We start from the raw sequence: 18,151 nt of genomic DNA, 5'->3' as shown, positions 1-18,151 counted from the left end.
ACAAAACAAAACACCCAAAAAAACAAAAACAAAAACAAAAAACCCAGGAGATTCCAGCAGGGAAAGGAAAAGACAAGAGCTACTAGAGCCAGACTTCCCAGGGACAGAGAACAGGGTGGGTTCAGGGCATTCTATGGTGCTGGGGAAGTGGAGATTTTAGTGCGCATGCGTGGTTTTAATGCAGAGAAATACAGAGGTAGATATCCATGTGTGATATCTACCCACACATATTTGTTCCATCCACTGAAAGGGACCCAGTACCAACAGCAATGGGTGTTTAGCAGGAATATAAGATGAGCCTAGAACTTGCGTTCAAAAACTCATGTACGGGGGAAGGGAGTGTTGTACTTCCAACTTGCAGGAGCTTCCCTAGGCTGACTGGAACTGGAGTGAGAGGCTGTGGGCCAATGCTGCTAGTTGGCCACTCCTAACTCTGACCAGGCTCCTCTGACCCCCTTCTGAAGCAGGGCTCCTATACAACGGTGCCTGTCAAAGTAGTCCTGTCTTTAACAAGAGACTTCAGACTACTCTGATACCTGAACACCTATGGCACCTTATTAAACGCACCCTTCCCAGAAGGTGTCTGGTGACCCTGGTCTGTCTTCAACAAGAGCCCTGTCACATTATGTCACATGTCCCCCATCCATGCTGTCTATTGATTTTCCAAGTTCCTTGCCAGAATGTCTACAAATGGCCTCTAGTCTGATTCTCAGTGGGACTCTCACAAGGTTGTCTTTCGTCAGAACCTTGTAGGCACCCGGTACTTACTCTCCACACTGCTGCCAACCTTCTGGCCTTCCAGGCTCCTCCTGAAACCACTCATCCACCTCCACTCCTCCCACAAACAAGATCCATCCTGGATTTCCCATCCAGGTCCCTGCTTCTGAGCTCTCGATTTCCACCCCACCCCACCCCCAACCCCACTCCCGCTGTGCTGAGAGCTGAGCTACCTGCTTAGTCCCTGTGCCTGTTGGGATGGCCCTGAAGTATATCTGCCTTACTGGTTTTAACAAGGCCACTGGGTGAGTTTTTTCTTAGTAATGTAAATATTCATGAAAATAAATGAGGGACAAGGAAAAGCTCCGAGACTACAAAAATTCTAAGACAGGACTGCATTGCGATACCAGCTCATTTTATTACAAAAACAAAAAGAAAGAAAAGAAGACAGAAAAAGCGTGCTCTCTCTCTCTTATATCCAGGCTCTGTGTAGTTCTGACTTGCTTTGTAGACCAGGCTACTCTCAAACTCAGTGATCCACCTGCCTCTGCCTCCAAGTACTGGGATCAAGGCAAGCAACCATGCTTTTGGATTTTTTAGTTTCCAGAACTATAAGTCAAATAAACTTTTTTTTTTGGAGACAAGGTTGCTCTGTGTGGCTATTCTAGATTCTAGAGCTTGTCTCTGTAGACCCAGCTGACCTTGAGCTCACAGACCCACCTGCCTGTGCCTCCCTGAGTGCTGGGATTAAAGGAATGTGCCATCACCACCCAGACTACATTTTATTCTTTATAACCTTCCTATTCTCAAGTGAGAGTAGGTGGGGCCTTGTTGGAGAAGGCCTTGTGGAAGTAGGTGCCTAGAGGCAGAGGCATGCCTTTAACCAGTAGAGCTAGCCAGATCCCTTCCTGTCTGCTTACTGAGTACCATGAGATAAAGTTATTCTCCACCATGATGTTTGTGACGTTTGTCTTGCTGTTGGCCTAAAAGCAACAGGCAGCCAACCATGGGCTGAAACCTGAGTCTGTGAGTCAAAATGTTTCCTCTCGTAAGTTGTGCATGGCAAGTATCCTGCTGCAGTGATGAAACCCTGATAGAAAGCTGGCCCAAGAAGCTGCTGGATATGGTGACTACCTGAGCAGCAGCAGCCTCTGGGTTTTGTTTGTGGGAGGAATTTGGAAAAGCCCAAAGATGAGAGACGTTTTTGATCACTTTAGGTGGAGGTGGATGAGTGGTTTCAGGAGGAGCCTGGAAGGCCAGAAGGTTGGCAGCAGTGTGGAGTGTAAATACCGGGTGCCTACAAGGTTCTGACAGGAGCGAGAGTCCCACTGAGAATCGGACTGGATGGAGGCCATTTGTGGATATTCTGGCAAAGAACTTGCCTATGTCTTGTCTATGGCAAATTGTGTGGGGCGGAATTGAAGGCAGATGGCCTAGTTCAGCTTGTGAAAGGAAGTCCCAGTCAGTCTATGATGTGCTTATTATTGGTGTGTACTTCTGGATACGTTTACAGTGGAAGTCGTGGGCAAAAAGCAGAAGAGAAAGATCTGGAAAAAACAGTTTAGACAAGAGGAGCTCACTTAGAATTACAGACAAGAACATACTGTAGAAGACTAGAGACAGTAAAAAGAAGCCAAGTCGTGTGCATCAGGACAACAACAAAGACGCTGTGAGGTCACCTCAGAAATCTGCCAGATGCCCCCGCACCCCTCCCCCAGGCTTAAGGATATAAAGGCATAGATTCATTTGACTGTCCCTAAGAACAGAGAGCTCCTGGGACTTTGCTATAGGAATGAAGCTTTGCAACCTGACAAATGCAAGGGTTACAGGGTGTTGCACAGAGACTTGTACCCAGTTTTCAGAGGAAGGTCTAAGAGACCAGGCAAAGTGGAGCAGGCTGGAGTCCCTGCAGGTAGGCTTGAGTGACGTGTGAAACTCTGAGCATTAACTGCCATGAGATGGGAGACACTGACGATGCAGAATTTCTGTGGGGAAAGCTACAAGCAATGAAGGGAGTCAGCTTCAGAATGAGGATGTGGGGCGGGGAGGGGGGATGAGAATTCAGGGACTGCAAACAGCAGATCACAGAGGTGGAGCTGTGAGGTGGAAACATAAAAGTTCTTTGGAAGTTGGTTGGGTGGTGTTTTGCTAGGGTAAACATGTAAAAGTGGACTCAGGTGTGAGAGGCTCAGGCCGACTCATGAAGGAACATTTAGCTGAAGCAGAAATAGGAGAGAGGATGATGTTCTGCAAAAGCAAGCATGTGAAAGGACATGTGAAGGATTCTTTGCTAACAACACACATGTATTGGTCCATCTAACATTGCATAGTTGAGCTCCATTTGTGGGGACTCCATAGAAACACGCCAAAAAACTTCTGGTGGTGTGCTGCAGTTTCTTGCCACTTCCAAAGACTCAGGCTGATTGGCAGATCAGCTGATGTCAGCTGAGACAGATGCTCATGCTGAGACCAGGCATGTGGAGGACACGTGATGTTTGGAGGGTGTAAATAGGACTCACGGAGTGACAGAGACAGAGCTTGGCTTGCTGGTACAGCTAACTGTGCGATGCTTGTGGGTCTCTGTCTTTGCTGATCCTCACTTCCCCAAGAGAGGCACAGCCTAGAACTTCTGGTGTTCCTGTTGGTCCCTCCAGCTGAGGCTAAGCCTGGCTGTCTCTGCTAGGTCATGTCACCCCTGTTGCTATCCCAACTCTACTGATGTATCTGTGCTGGGCTGCTAGTGTATCTGTGAAGTGTTTGCGAATAGATCAAGCTGCCGCTGATGACTTGTGAAGTGAACTGCTGATTTCCAGACAACGCGACGGGAGTTGCTCCAAAAGAACCTTTCCAGACAGGTCCACTTCTCCGTATCCTTTCTTTTCCACTACCTCTGGTGGGTGGTGGGCTAACAGGGAAGTTAAAGCATTTAAAACCCATCATGAAAAATAAGACTTAAAAAATTCTTATTGTTACGGAGCTGCCCGAGCCCTTTCAAGGGCCCATCAAGATACCAAGTGCCTAGGTATAGCACACGCCCTACAAAGTTTAGTATTTCTTAACTAGCTCTCATTCTTGTTTTGATCCCAAGTCTTTAAAGAGCTTCTTGAAACTTCAACCTGATGCTAACATACCTGTCTAAGACCTTTCAGGGACTTGATTAGCCACAAGATGAAAACCATTATTCTGAGCATATCCAGTGATGGCTGGGCCTTGGTTTTTCCCTTCCTCCTGACCCATCCAGCCGCTTCAGGTTTCTTGCAGTCTCCAACGTATCTTCTCCCAGCCTCTGAACAGTTTCCACTTCTATGTAGAATGGCTTCTACATACTCTCCTCTACACAGCAGTCATCTCACTGTGGAGTCACCCCTGACCAGCTGCTCCGAGCAGAGCGTGCCTCCCTTCCAGTCCTGACCACAACTGTAAGAAACCACTTCTTCTGACGAGTCGCTAATGAGCTCATTCCCCTCCAGGCATAAACTTGTGTGCATTCCAGATAGGAACTTCAGCTGCTGTAATCATCCCACATTCCCAGCCACCTGCTGCATTCCCAATGCTGGGCATACAGCAGGAGCTCAATTATTTAGTTAAGTGACTCCTAAAGTCTGTACAATACAGAAATGACTTGTTCTACGAAAATTCCATAGAACTCATTCATCTGTGCCTGGAGCCTGTTCCAGACGCTCTCTACCTGGAAGGTCAGCTCAAACCCTGCTTTCTTCATACATGACCCACAGTTCCCCAGAGGCGTTGTATCAGGCAGCACATGCTGTTCCTTTTTACTATTATACATACATGAATGTTTTGTCTGCATGCACATCTGTGTACCATGTGTGTGCCTGATGCCTTTGGAAGCCAGAAGTGTGCACCAGATCCCACGGAACTCAAGTTAAGGTTGTGAGCTGTCATGTAGGTGCTGAGAACAGAACTCGGGTCCTTTGATAGAGCAGCCAGTGCCCTTAGCCTCGGAGCCATCTCTCCAGCCTCAATGTAATGTGATCCTATTTGTCACCTTCAATCTATCTTCCTATCTCTTTTTTTAAATTATTTTTCTCTAATTTATTCTTAATCAAATTTAACAAGCACAAAAATCAGATTTCCCCTCTTTGGATTAATTTTACTTTTCTTTTGTCTTACCCTGAAGCTTCAATCTGCTTACTTTCTTATTTTCTAGTAAATACACTTGAACACTGTCCCTGCTTTATCCTGGAGGGGAGGATGTGGTATGCATCTATAAGCCAGAAAACAGCCATAGTCATTCATTCATTCAGAGGCAGAAAATAGTTTTGTTTTTTGAGACCAGGTCTAACTGTGTAACCCTAACTGGCCTAGAACTCACTGTGTGTCTTGGTCTCAAACTCAAGAGATCCTTTTGACTTTGCCCGTTGAGTGCTGAGATTAAAGGTGTGCCCCATCTCACAGGGAGAATCCCTGAATCTCGTTATTTCAAGAAATATACAGAAGTGATACAAATATACACAAAGTTCCTATATAGGAATCTCGAGAGTCCCTTTCAAAGTTCTAACTAGGCTATAGTACTGTGGTCTCAAATTCTCATTCATAGAATTGTTCAGGGTTTTGTTTTTGAGAACAGGTCTCATGGCTGAAGAGAACCTTGAACCCCCAATGCAGCCTCCACTTCCTAGAGCTGGAGTCACAGGCAGACATTACCTTACCTGGTCTCTCCTCTCTCTCTTTTAGGAAATGGGTCTGGTTTTGAGACAAGATTTCACTGAGTAGCCCAGGCTAGCAATTTTTCTGCCTCTGCCTCTTAACTGCTAAAACCTGGCTAGGATTTAATTTTCTAAAACTTGAGGGTCTTTAAAAAATTTTTTTATTTATTTATTATATATGAGTACACTGTAGCTGTCTTCAGACACTCCAGAAGAGGGCATCAGATTTTGTTACAGATGGTTGTGAGCCACCACGTGGTTGCTGGAATCTGAACTCAGGACCTTTGGAAGAGCAGTCAGTGCTCTTAACCGCTGAGCCATCTCACCAGCCTGGATCTTTTTATCTGAACTAAATTTTGCTAAATGTTTATGAGGTAAAGACAATCTATCTACACACACACACACATATATATTGGTTTTTTGAGACAGGGTTTCTCTGTGTAGCCCTGGCTGTCCTGGAACTCACTTTGTAGACCAGGCTGGCCTCGAACTCAGAAATCCTCCTGCCTCTGCCTCCCAAGTGCGGGGATTAAAGGCATGCGCCACCACACCCAGTTGGCAATCTATATTTTATGAGACACAAGTTTCTGCTCATGTTTATTGGTTCATTTGTCATATTGTTTAAATCCTCTGTATCAGCAGTTCTCAACTGTAGACAGTTTTGGCACCCTGGGGACATGTAGCAATACCCAGAGATATTTCTCACTAGTGAAGCCTGTGAGATCCTGACAGAGGGATCAGGCTCCTGTCCTTCCTGACACCACTTAGTCACTGGGCTGCTGAGAGTCACAGGAGATAGTCTCTCTCGTCCTCTCTCCCTCTCCCCCTCCCTCCTCTCCACCTTTCTGGGAGATGTCTCTCTGCCAGTGTATGTATGTTAGTTTTCTCGCTATAATCAATTTGGGTAAAGATAATGAAACATACAAAGTTTAACACTAGTATTGATACTTTGAGTGAGACAACGTGGGCCCCAGGACTTTTCTCTTTCATCTAGTACTGACACCAGGAGTTTTTCTTGCCTGGCAGTTGCTCCTGGCAGGCTGAGTTTCCACCCCTTGTTTCCCATCTACTTGTCAGTCTTAGCTGCCTTATATAGCAGCTTGTTTGGCTAGATGACATCTTTCTGCTTAACTTGGAACTTTATCAGATGAGATATTGAGTCCCTTCAAACTAATTGTGATTCCTGATATTTTGGGCTTATGTCATATGGTTTTATTTCTCAATTCTCCTTTGTTAAAAAGTTTTTCTGGGGCCGGGCAGTAGTGGTGCATGCCTTTAATCCCAGCATTTGGGAGGCAGAGGCAGGCGGAATTCTGAGTTCAGTTCGAGGTCAGCTTGGTCTACACAGTGAGTTCCAGGACAGCCAGGGCTACACAGAGAAATCCTCTCTTGAAAAAAAAAAAAAGTTTTTCTGGGGCTGGCGAGATGGCTCAGTGGATAAGAGCTCTTCCAAAGGTCCTGAGTTCAATTCCCAGCAACCACATGGTGACTCACAGCCACCTGTAATGGACATCTTCTGGAGTGTCTGAAGACAGCGACAGTACACCCACATACATGAAATAAATAAATCATTTTTTAAATTTGTATATTTTCTTACAGAGCATCTGAGTTCAGTTCCCAGAATCCCTTAGCAGCTTACGACTGCCTGTAACTCCAGCTCATATATATGTAAATCAAAATAAAATAAAATGGGAATCGTATGGCTTTATCTGCCCAGTGGTGATAGGATGGCACCCTCTTCTGGTGCATCTGAAGTCAGCTACAGTGTAATTATGTATAATAATAAATAAATCATTGGGCCAGAGCAAGCAAGGACTGAGCAAGCAGAGTTGACTGGAGCAAGCCGAAGTCCTAAAAATTCAATTCCCAACAACCACATGAAGGCTCACAACCGTCTGTACAGCTATAGTGTACTCACGTACATAAAATAAATAAGTAAATCTTTTTTTTTAAAGTTTTTCTGGCTGATCTCTGAGAGTTTGAGGCCAGCTGGTCTACAAAGCGTATCCAGGACAGCCAGGGCTCTATTACACAGAGGAAACCTATTTCATAAAACAATTTTTTTCCCTGTTTGGTCATCCTGTATGTGTGTTATGTTTCCTGTCCTCACCCATCTTCAGTTATCAACTAGTTATTTTCACACTACACTAACTAAAGTCAATAGCAAACCTATCCCAGTTGGTTTCCATAACAACCCTGTATTATCAGTTACACATCAACATGTTTATAAGGCAAGTGTGCAGTTGCTCACCTGCATTCCCAGCTACCCAAGAAGCTACTTCAGGATGATTGATCTCTTGTGTCTAGTTCAAGGTGAGCCTGGGTAACATGGAAATACATGATGCTCAAGAAGACAGACATCTGTGTCTCAGAGGCTACATGGCACTTCACAATCATGTATAACTCCACTTCCAGGGGATCTAGTGCTATCTTCTGACCTCTATGGGCCCCAGGCACATATATGGTATATATACATACATACATGTAGTCAAAAACACTCATACACATATTTTTAAATATTCACAAAAATATCCACTAAAATGTACAAACAAACATAGTTTTCAAAGTTTGTCTGTCTCTCTGCCTACCCCTTAGGGCCATACAAATATAGGCTCCACCTGAATGGACAAACACACACAGTCACAAAATGATCCCTAGCTCTAGGGCCACATAAATACAGGCCATGGCTAAACCAAAGAGAATCTAATCTGTCTGTCTCCACTGGGTTTCTCTGTGTAGGCCTAGCAGTTCTGGAATACTCAACTTTTCACCCACCTAAAGTATTTTTTCAAGTCATTGGCTAGGCATTAGCATCCTGTGGTCCTTTCCAGCTCCCCAGTGCTACCTGCCATCAAAGTCAGCCTACACTCCAAGCTGGAGAAGCTGGATATTCTAGGCAAGCTCAGTTCTAGTGTCTGCAGAAAGCACAATCAGCACTAAGAGAGAGACATGACAGCAGAAGGCAGCTAAAGATAGCACTGGAGAATGCTGGACTGTCTCGACATTCTTCTTCCATTACTAATCCTCCTTATGAACCGATGGTCCTTGTCCAAATTATATGTGCTTTTTTTTTTTCCGAGACAGGGTTTCTCTGTATAGCCCTGGCTGTCCTGGAGCTCACTTTGTAGACCAGGCTGGCCTCAAACTCAGAAATCCTCCCATCTCTGCCTCCCGAGTGCTGGGATTAAAGGCGTGCGCCACCACGCCCGGCCCGGCTCTATATGTGCTTTATAACACACCTGAAATACCAGGACATTCTAAGAAAGCTGGCAAAGATCTGTCTTCAAAGGGACACCTTCTCCAGGAGCGGTTTTAGGGACTTAGTCACCCAGCACAAAGTCAAGGGAGTTTGCTGTGTATGAAATCTCAAGAGGGGCTGGAGAGATGGCTCAGCAGTTAAGAGCACTGACTGCTCTACCATAGGTCCTGAGTTCAATTCCTAGCAACCACATGGTAGCTAAGCTCACAACCATCTGTAATGGGACTGGATGCTTTCTTCTGGTGTGTCTAAAGAATGCGACAGTGAATTCACATATTTAAAATAAATAAATCTTTAAAAAATGAAATAAAAAAAGTAGTAGTCTTAAGTGACAGGGGCTCATAAATCACAAACAGCCTTGGTCCTCATCCCCAGGCACAGTAATGGCCAGTCAATAAGTAACTCATCTGAAGGAAAATATCTGCCAAGAAATCACTTTAGTTTTCAAACAAAGCTTGAGAATGTGCCATTTAAAACTTAATATCCAAATAGAATCAGATATTAAACCTTATTAAAATAAAACCTGTGCCAGGCACAGTGGCACACTTACAACCCCCTACTCAGACAGCTCAGTTGCATGGGAGGCTCAAGAGGAAGAATGGTTTGAGGCAAGCCTGGGCTACACAGCAAATAAAAATAAAAATGTACAGAATCCAACTAAAGACGTAGCAAAACTCTAATAACAGAGACACTGTGTTAGTCTAAGGGGGTGAGTGCTGACGTGTGAGAGCACGCATATGCAGATCAGGTCACTTTGTCTGTTGCTGCATTTGCCAGGCCAGCTGGCCCAGGGATTCTCAGTCTCTTTGCCTTCCATCTCTCCGGGAGTGCTGGGATTTACAGATGTGCTCCCACATCGGGCTCTATGTGGGTTCCTGGGGATCTGAGCTTGGGGTCCCACACTTGTGCAGTAAGCACTTACCTGTTATCTCGGCCCTAACAAAAGACATTTTATGGGGCTTAAAATTTGGTTTGAGGCTGAGTTAGATGGTCCATCGTAGCTATTAAATTCATTATCAAAGCTTTAAGACTATGTGACTATCACCGGCATCAACTCAAACTGCCACAAAAAAACTTGCCTAATGTCCTTGTTACTAGAACAGTGACTGTCCTGGGAGACACAGACGACAGTGGTCATGTGTTTAACATGTACAAAGTCCCAGGTTCAATCCCTAGCACAAGGAAAGCAAAGGAAGAAAGAAGAGAATGGGGACCTCAACTCTCCCACGCTAAGCACACTTTCCCTAGGACAAACGTTCTCCCTTGGGCACTGCCAATGCCGCAAGGGACATCCACAGTGCAGTGCAGGAAGAGGCCCCAGCAGGCCCTTCTTCCAGCAGGTGCTGCCTTTCCATACCAGATTCCCTGTCAACCCAGGAGTACATGTTGAGTGGATGAGAAGAAAGCCAGTTTTCAGATGGAAAACACAAAGTCAAAAGTTAGTGCTCAAAGGCCCCGATATATCAGGCATAACCATAAGATATTAAAAAAAAAAACTGTGACACTTAACATTTTTTTAAATTAATCTCTTTATTGTATGTGTGTACAACACCACAGCTAGTGTGGGGTTAAGGGAAGCTGCAAGGAGTCACTTCTCTTCTTACACCATGTGGGGTCTGGGGCTGAACTCAGGTTGTCAGGCTTGGTGACAAACAACTTTCTTTACCTGCTGAGCCATCTCTCTGGCCCAACTTTAAAATTTTAAAGTAAGAAACATTTATGTTAACATGCATAAAATTATATGATATTGCCAGATACAGAAGTACTTTTAACAACTTATACATAAAGTATATGCACATAAACTAGATTCAGAAGTGGGCAAAGAATTTAAAAGATATTTCTCCAAAGAAAACACACAAATGTCAAATCCATGAAAAGATGTTCACCATCACTAAGCACTAGAAAATGCAATTTATACAGTAAATTGTTATCTCACATACAAGGACAATTTAAAAACCAACCACACAGAAAACTGATGCTGTAAGTGGAGCTCAGGGATAGAGTGCTTGTCTGTTTACAAAGCTCTGGTCTCTTGCCACAAAACAACCAAACACTCAAATCCCAGGATGTGGAGAATCTGGAAACCCTGAGTAGAGCAGTGCTATTGTGGAAAAACAGGACAATGGTTCTTTAACCAACATGGTGTGGACATCTACTCCTGAGACTGTGTCAAACGCCCGGAAAGCAGAGCCCAAATACTCGCACACTCATTCATGTTCATGACCACATTACCCATGATAGCCAAAAGGCAGGCAGAACCAAAATTCCAGCAATGGTAGATGAACAAAATGGAGGGCATACACAGGATGGAACTTTATTAGGCTTAAAAATATGGAAATGCAGACCCAAGGTAAAATATGAATGCAACTTAGCTAAATGAAATGAGTCAATCACACAAAAGTAATTATTCCACTTATATGGGATACCTAAAATTGACCCCTTCAGACATACAGGAAGTAAACTGTGGTTGCTGGCAAGAAAATGAAGGGGCGTTTGATGTTTAAAAAGACAGCTCCCAGCTGTCCGTGCGGATGGTGATGTGTAGGAAGAACGAGCACAGAAGTCTCATGTCCATGGCTAACAAAAGGGAAGGCGGCAAAAGTGAGGACTGAGAGAACATGAGGTAGAGACAACATGGTGACTACAAAGGGAGCCCACTGGACACCTGTCGTCTTATCCCAGTGAGCACACACACAGAGTCACCAGAGAAGGCTTACCTCTATCAGAAGGTGGGCCTTCAGGTGACAGGATTGCCCTGAACAGAAATTATGTTATATACACAGAGCACTGACAACCCATGCTAACCAGTTTACCCTCAGACGGGAAGAAGGGCCTTGTGACTTTACCCATCAGGATGGCCACGCTCTATCACTCCAGAGAAAGGCCCAAGATGATAAAATCATCTGGAGCAGGGATATTTGGAATGACAGGGCTTTGTAAAGCAAGAGTTCCGTCAGTGAACTGCATCCCCTACCTCATGGTTTTCAAGATTCTGTAAATGTTCCCCCCCCCCGCCACCTCCCTGAAAATCCTTGGAGTAAGAAGCTACGCCATCCGCTTCCCATGATGCTGTTCCAAGAACCACAGAACATCAGAGACACAATTCCCAACCACAGGCCACACTGCCTGCCTTCTGGGGGGAACTTCCTAAACAATAGCTCAACAGCAGGGGCTGTAGCAGTTGAGGTACCTGGCATACCCTCAGTAATGTAACACGAAGCAGCCTTTGTGGCCAGGCCTTTGTCTGCTTTGCACCAAATGACTGTCCAGTCCACTTTGTTCATCCTACCAATCCTACCACATACAACATACTTTCACTCTAGACAAGATGGAAACTTTCACTCTAGACAAGAACTCCCTGTGTTTCAGCACAGCTAACTGTAAGACAGCCTAACCCACCAAAGGCTGTGGCTAACTTCTCTTACCCTCAACCACTGTTAGACCACACCACATCAGGACATCAAGCTCTCCTGACTGTTGTACTTCTTGAATTCCTTGTCACCTCTGCCAACAAAAAATTTGCCAGGTCATGAAGAGGGCCCTGAACATCCATTCATCCATATTCCTACCAAAGACAGCTGAATGTACATGGGTTTCTAAAAAGGACAGAAACTGACAAAAACAAAAAGGAAGCATCTTCAGCGAGGAAGGCAATCAGATCAGATGAGCAAAACCAGTGTGAGGCATGTCCACAAAGCATTTAAGTTGTCACAGAAACCTCACCACACTCCCAAAGGACTTGGAAAGCTCTGCTCAGCCCGGCTGCACAGGGAGCTAATCCGGGGCTCCGATGAGACACTTTGGCCCAATACTTTTTTTAAGACAGGGTTCTCTATGTAGCCATGACTATCTTGATTGAACTCTATAGCCCAGACTAAAGAGGTCCACCTGCCTCTGCCTCCTGAGTGCTGGAATTAGGAGCGTGCCACCACCACCTCGCTAGATCAGATATTTTTGAGAGCTATTCCAACATGACTGGTACTCTTTTTGACCCTGGGAAAGTTTCAGCTCCTGGATCCACACTTCGAACTTTGGCAAATCTCTTTTCCTCTCAACAGTTCTGGTTTTAACTGTGCAGGGCCAAAGTGAAGCTTGTAACTGAATGTTACTACTCCTACAGTGACTTTGTTTCCACAATTCACAATCAGGACCTCCTAAAGTTAGGATACAAGGCCACAGAAACGTTACCAAATGTAAACTGCCGCCCCCTGAATCACAGAGCTGGTTGGGGGCGGGGGGGGGGGGGGGAACCGAGCTATCTTCCCAGCCATCCTTGTTCTATCCTAAAGCACAGGGGTCTCTCTTAAGGAGCATCAACTCCTGGTGCCCTGGTGGCCAAAGTTCTCCAGGAAGAACCTTAAGCTTCAACGGTACCTCACACAATGGTGGATCTAAGACTCAGCGCGCTATTGCCAACGGGATGGCCCGCACAGGCTGGGAGGGTTTAGGGACTCTTGCCTGCCTCACCTGGACACCGAATGAGCAACAAAAAGCGTGCTAGCAACGCGTTCCCGCCTCAGTCAAATCCTTCCCTGGAGTGTTTAGGGAAAGCTCATTTTTCTAGTGCTATGACAGGAGGCCTGCTTAGAGGCGTGTTCTTCCATCCTTTAGTGGAAATCACCCACATCTTTAAAAAAAATAAAATAAAACAAAAACAAGTCACTTCTGGAAGAGGCTTCCCTGTCGAGCCGACACCCACGTCTCAACTATCCAGAATCCCTGATGTGTGCTCAATCTTGGCCCCCGTGGCCCGCGCGCTCCCGGCTGGCGCGGTGGGACCGACCGCGCAGGCTACGGCCTCCGGAGCCTGGAGCCGCGACGTCGCCGGGCTCGGTGCTCCTAGCCGCACCGCTTCCCTTCTCAGATACACACGGAGCAGGCACAGCGGACCAAGCGCTCCTCGAGAAGCTCTCCCCGACGGGCCGTGGACACGCGCGACACGCTGTCACCATCCGCGGACTCCCCCGGGAAGCCCCACACCGGCTCCGGCCGCCCCTCTGGGCTGCCGACCCCGCCGCCATCTTCCTGCCGCGCCGCCCCCGGGCCTCGGCCCTCGGCCCTCAGCCCGCCGCCGCGCGCCCCCGCCGGCCCGCGCGCCCCCGCAGCCGCGAGCTGCACTCCGTGAGCGACGGTTAGGCGCGCGCTTCGAGCGGGCCCAGCGCGGAGGCCCTGCCGCCTTCGAGAAATTTCCGCGCCCCTGAACCCACACAGGAAAACAAGCCGGGCGCGCCCCCGCGCCGCGGCCTCAGCGCCCCCTCCCCCCATCGGCGCACCCCTCCCCCCGCCCCCGCCCCCGCCCCGGGCGCGGGTCAAGTGCGGCCCGGGGCACCGCCCGCCCGACCGCCCGCCTGGCCCGCGGCGGAAGAGGCAGCGGCGGAGGCGGCGGCAGCGGCGGCCTCGGCCGGTGTGATTGATAGGGACGGCGGCAGCGAGAGCGGCGGCGGCGGCGGCGGCGGAGCGGTTGAGTGACAGCTTACCTGGGTGCCAATCTTCATCACACTGACAAGCGGCTGCAGCAATCGGGACCCGCAGTGCCGCGCCCGCGTCCAACCGTCACGCCGACGCCGGGCCACGCGACACAGCCTCGCTCAATGGGAGGAGGGCGACGCCGATGCGCGCCGCATCAATATTCACCGCGGGGGCGGGGCCTGCCGACCCCGGGCCCCGCCCCCGCCCAGCGCGACGGCGGGCGGGGGGCGGGGCGGGTGGGGCGGGGGCGAGGCAGGGGGCGGGGGAGGGCCCAAGCGGGGCGGGGCAGAGGCCGGTCCCGCCCCGCTGCGCGCACTCAGCCAGGCCCCACCCAGCGGCCCAGCCCGGGCGCCAGTAGCAGCCTGCCCCGCCCCAGAGGCAGAGCTTATGTTTCATGACCACGCCGTGGGGCGTGGCCCAGAGAGCTATAGACCACGCCTCCTCTGCGCACTCGTCTGCTCCCTCCCTTCGGATAAAGGTTTGTGGAACTGGGTGGAACCATCTGCAGCTCAGGCGGGGAGTACGGGCTGTACCATCAGAGGACCTTCGCGATTCTGGGCCTCCCGGCTCTAGCCCTTCGTTCTGAGCGGCGCCTCGCAATCAAGGTTCTGGAGCTGGGGTAGGCGCGAGGAGGTAGGCGTTCATCTTTAAAGACCGAAGGACTGAGCGCTTGAGATGTTTGCCCTGGGATCTAACCATGGATGCAGTCTCCTGACTGACCGTGAAGTGACTGCGGTCTGACATCTGGTCCGTTAGGACTCCAGGCCAAAAAAAAAAAAAAAAAAAAAAAAAAAAAAAAGAAAGAAAAAGAAAGAAAGAGACCTTTCCTTAGGAGGACTGGACAGTGTTGTCTCTAGTTGAAGCTCTGCCTAACCAGATCATCTGCAGCAGCGTACCCCGGGCCCCGTGGCTTCACTGATCGAAGTAAAAGACAGAGCGAAAGAGGCCCTCAATTTGCCTGGCTTGTCTAGGCAACAGTTTTATGCAGTGGCCGCCTGAGTGTGTGATCGGTGCTTCTCATCCGTACACAGATTAAAGCGGTTCTGATGACCCCACACTCCTCAGGAGGAGCCTTGTACCCCAGGACTGTTGGCTGGAAGGGGCCTGAGGAAGCCGCAGCATGTGTTTGGTAGGACACCCTCCTGTGTCCTCAAGGCTCCACAGACACCCCAAGGCATCACTCTCTTTGTAGCTACAGTTCGGTTCACCACAGAACCCACGTGGAAGGAGAAAACCAACTACCAACACATGTGTGGTATGCACACACATTTGTCCACATACAATAGCAACAACAATATTAAAATTTGAAAAACTGGGTTTGGGAGCTGAAGATATGGCTCAGCTGATAAGAGTGCTTACCTAGCATACACAAAACCCTAGGTGGGATCCCCAACACACATTAAACCTTACCAGGTTTAATATGGTGACATATGCCTGTTATCTCAGCACTTGGGTAGTCGAAGCACAAAGATCAGAAGGTCAAATTCATTCTTATCTACCTTTTGAGGTCCTAGCCAATATGGAATACATAGGGACCTTGCCTCAAAGAACAAAGTTATTAAGCATTGCAGGGATTAGCCGGGCGTGGTGGCGCACGCCTTTAATCCCAGCACTCGGGAGGCAGAGGCAGGCAGATTTCTGAGTTCGAGGTCAGCCTGGTCTACAAAGTGATCTCCAGGACAGCCAGGGCTATACAGAGAAACCCTGTCTCGAAAAAACAAAAAACAAAACAAAACAAAAAAAAAAAATTGCAGGGATTAACCAAAGAGAGTATCCTGTTTTGCTTTCCATTGCTGTGTTAAAACCCCGACCAAAACAACCTGGGAAAGGCTTATTTGGTTTTTATTTCCACATCATGGCCTGTCACCAAGGGATGTTAAGGCAGGAACTGAAGCTGGGCTGTTACTCCTCTCCATGGTTTGATCATCGTAATTTCTATACAACTGTGGATCACCTGCCCAGGGTTGTCAACACCCACAATGGTTGGGTCATTAGATCACCATACCATAGGTCCCAGGAATCCTTTGCTTCCTGTGTGAGACCACACAGGACCTCCTCCTCCTAGGGCTGAGATCCAGATGGCTTCTAAGGAAAGAATATTATACATTTAACGCTATTTACCATTCGTTCTGTGTCTTTTTTTAAAGATATTATTTATTTGTCTTATATATAAGACAAGTACACTGTAGCTGTCTTCAGACACAACAGAAGAGGGCATCTGATCCCATTACAGATGGTTGTGAGCCACCATGTGGTTGCTGGGAATTGAACCAGGACCTCTGGAAGAACAGTCAGTGCTCTTAACTGCTGAGCCATTTCTCCAGCCCCCCATTCTGTGTCTTTACAATGCCCTTTAAAGCTTCACTTTTAGGGGTGGGAGAAGTGTCTCTGGGGTTAAAAGCATTATTATTCTTCCAGAGGACCGGAATTTGGTTTCCACCACCAATGTCAGGTAACAAACCACCTGTCACACCAGCTCCAAGGGATCCTACATCACTCTCTGTCATCTGTGGGTCCATACACACAGAAACACATGTACACATACACATAAATAAAAATAAATTATTTTGGATGGCTGGAGAGCTGGCTCAGCACTTTAGAGCACTGACTGCTCGCCCAAAGGTCCTGAGTTCAAATCCCAGCCACCACATGGTGGCTCACAGCCATCTGTAATGGGATCCAATGTACTTGTCTAGTGTGTGTCTGAAAGACAGCTACAGTGTACTCATATAAATACAATAAACAAATCCTTAAGACAATAAATAATTTTAAAAGCTCCTTCACCACTTTCCTAAGGGCCATGTTTCAGAGCATGAGTGAGAAGCCACACACACAGCAACCGTATGCAGAAATTCAAGAGTAGAACTCGCTGAGCAGTGGTGGCACACGATTTTAATCCCAGCATTTGAGAGGCAGAGGCAGGCAGATTTCTGAGTTCGAGGCCAGCCTGGTCTACAAAGTGAGTGCCAGGACAGCCAGGGCTACACAGAAAAACCCTGTCTAAAAAAACCAAAAAAAGAAAAAAGTAGAATCTGTTCCCATTTTTAAAAGGAATGATCTTGGAACTTGCAACCTGCTTTTCCCACTCTTTAGGAAGCACCTGGACATGACCTCACTTTGGAACCTAAAACTTTATCAGATTTTATTTACCCTGATTTTATCCCAACTGTCATTGACAGCAAAGAGGATTTTAGTCCTCTTGAGTATAGGTGCTTGTGGTGGACACATGTCCGCAGGTATAACAGAGGGAGGGAGGGACCAGTTAGTCACCCACACTGTGTGTAGATCAGCCACACTGGACAGTAAGAAAGATAATTGACTGGGATGGAGGCCAGACAGGTGGTAGTGTGTTCCATGCAAAACCCACAGAAGGGTAGAGTGACAAAGGCGGCAACTTGAAGGACTGAGCTTCCGCTCTGGTTTGCAGGGGACCTCACAGAAAAAGAAAGACATGGTAGCCCCTGACCACTAGGACTTCAGTGTGCATATCAGCCCAGTAAGTATCAGATGGACACAGGCCATTCCATGTCGGGTAGAGGAGGACCTTGGGTATCCTTAAGGGATCTGGGGGTCTGGAAGGAGGGTGATGATGAATGTGTGGGGTACTCAGCTACTCAAGAGGCTGAGTCTGGCCGGACGTGGTGGCGCACACCTTTAATCCCAGCACTCAGGAGGCAGAGGCAGGCAGATTTCTGAGTTCGAGGCCAGCCTGGACTATACAGAGAAACCCTGTCTTGAAAAAATAAAAGAGGCTGAGTCTGTGAGTCTGGAGGATTGGGAGTTCAGAGCCAGCCGGAGTGATTTTAGCAAGACACATCTACCTCTATCCCTCGTATCAAAATCAACCTGCTAAGCTTGGGTGTTGCCTATCTGTAATCCTAGCACTTGGTGTTGGGGACAGGAAGGTGAGAGGTCAAGAACATCCTTCCAAAAAAAAAAAAAAAAAAAAAGAACATCCTTGCTATAGGAAGTTCCAGGCCAGCCAGCCAGGCCTATATGAGGCTCTGTCTCTGAAGAATGAAAAACAAGGGCAAAA

The 18,151-nt window shown here is 47.6% G+C and overlaps 1 protein-coding gene across 9 annotated transcripts in view; it reads right to left on the bottom strand.

Moving 5' to 3' along the window:
- Positions 1-14,290, bottom strand: part of Pknox1 (Pbx/knotted 1 homeobox) — a 42,972-nt gene extending 28,682 nt beyond the window's left edge. For 4 of the 9 annotated variants that reach the window (XM_006523858.2, XM_006523856.4, XM_030249590.1 and 1 more), the window contains exon 1: positions 14,124-14,289. The gene's annotated coding sequence lies outside the window, so the exon portion shown is untranslated. Of the gene's footprint in view, positions 1-14,123 lie in introns of all 9 variants that reach the window. The other 5 variants (NR_027493.1, NM_016670.3, XM_006523854.3 and 2 more) reach the window with 3 other exon arrangements.
- Positions 14,291-18,151: the final 3,861 nt, after the last annotated feature.

The sequence above is a fragment of the Mus musculus genome, chromosome 17 (assembly GCF_000001635.26).
Source record: "Mus musculus strain C57BL/6J chromosome 17, GRCm38.p6 C57BL/6J".
NCBI classification, from domain to species: domain Eukaryota; kingdom Metazoa; phylum Chordata; class Mammalia; order Rodentia; family Muridae; genus Mus; species Mus musculus.
This window is presented reverse-complemented; position numbering and strand designations above follow the sequence as displayed.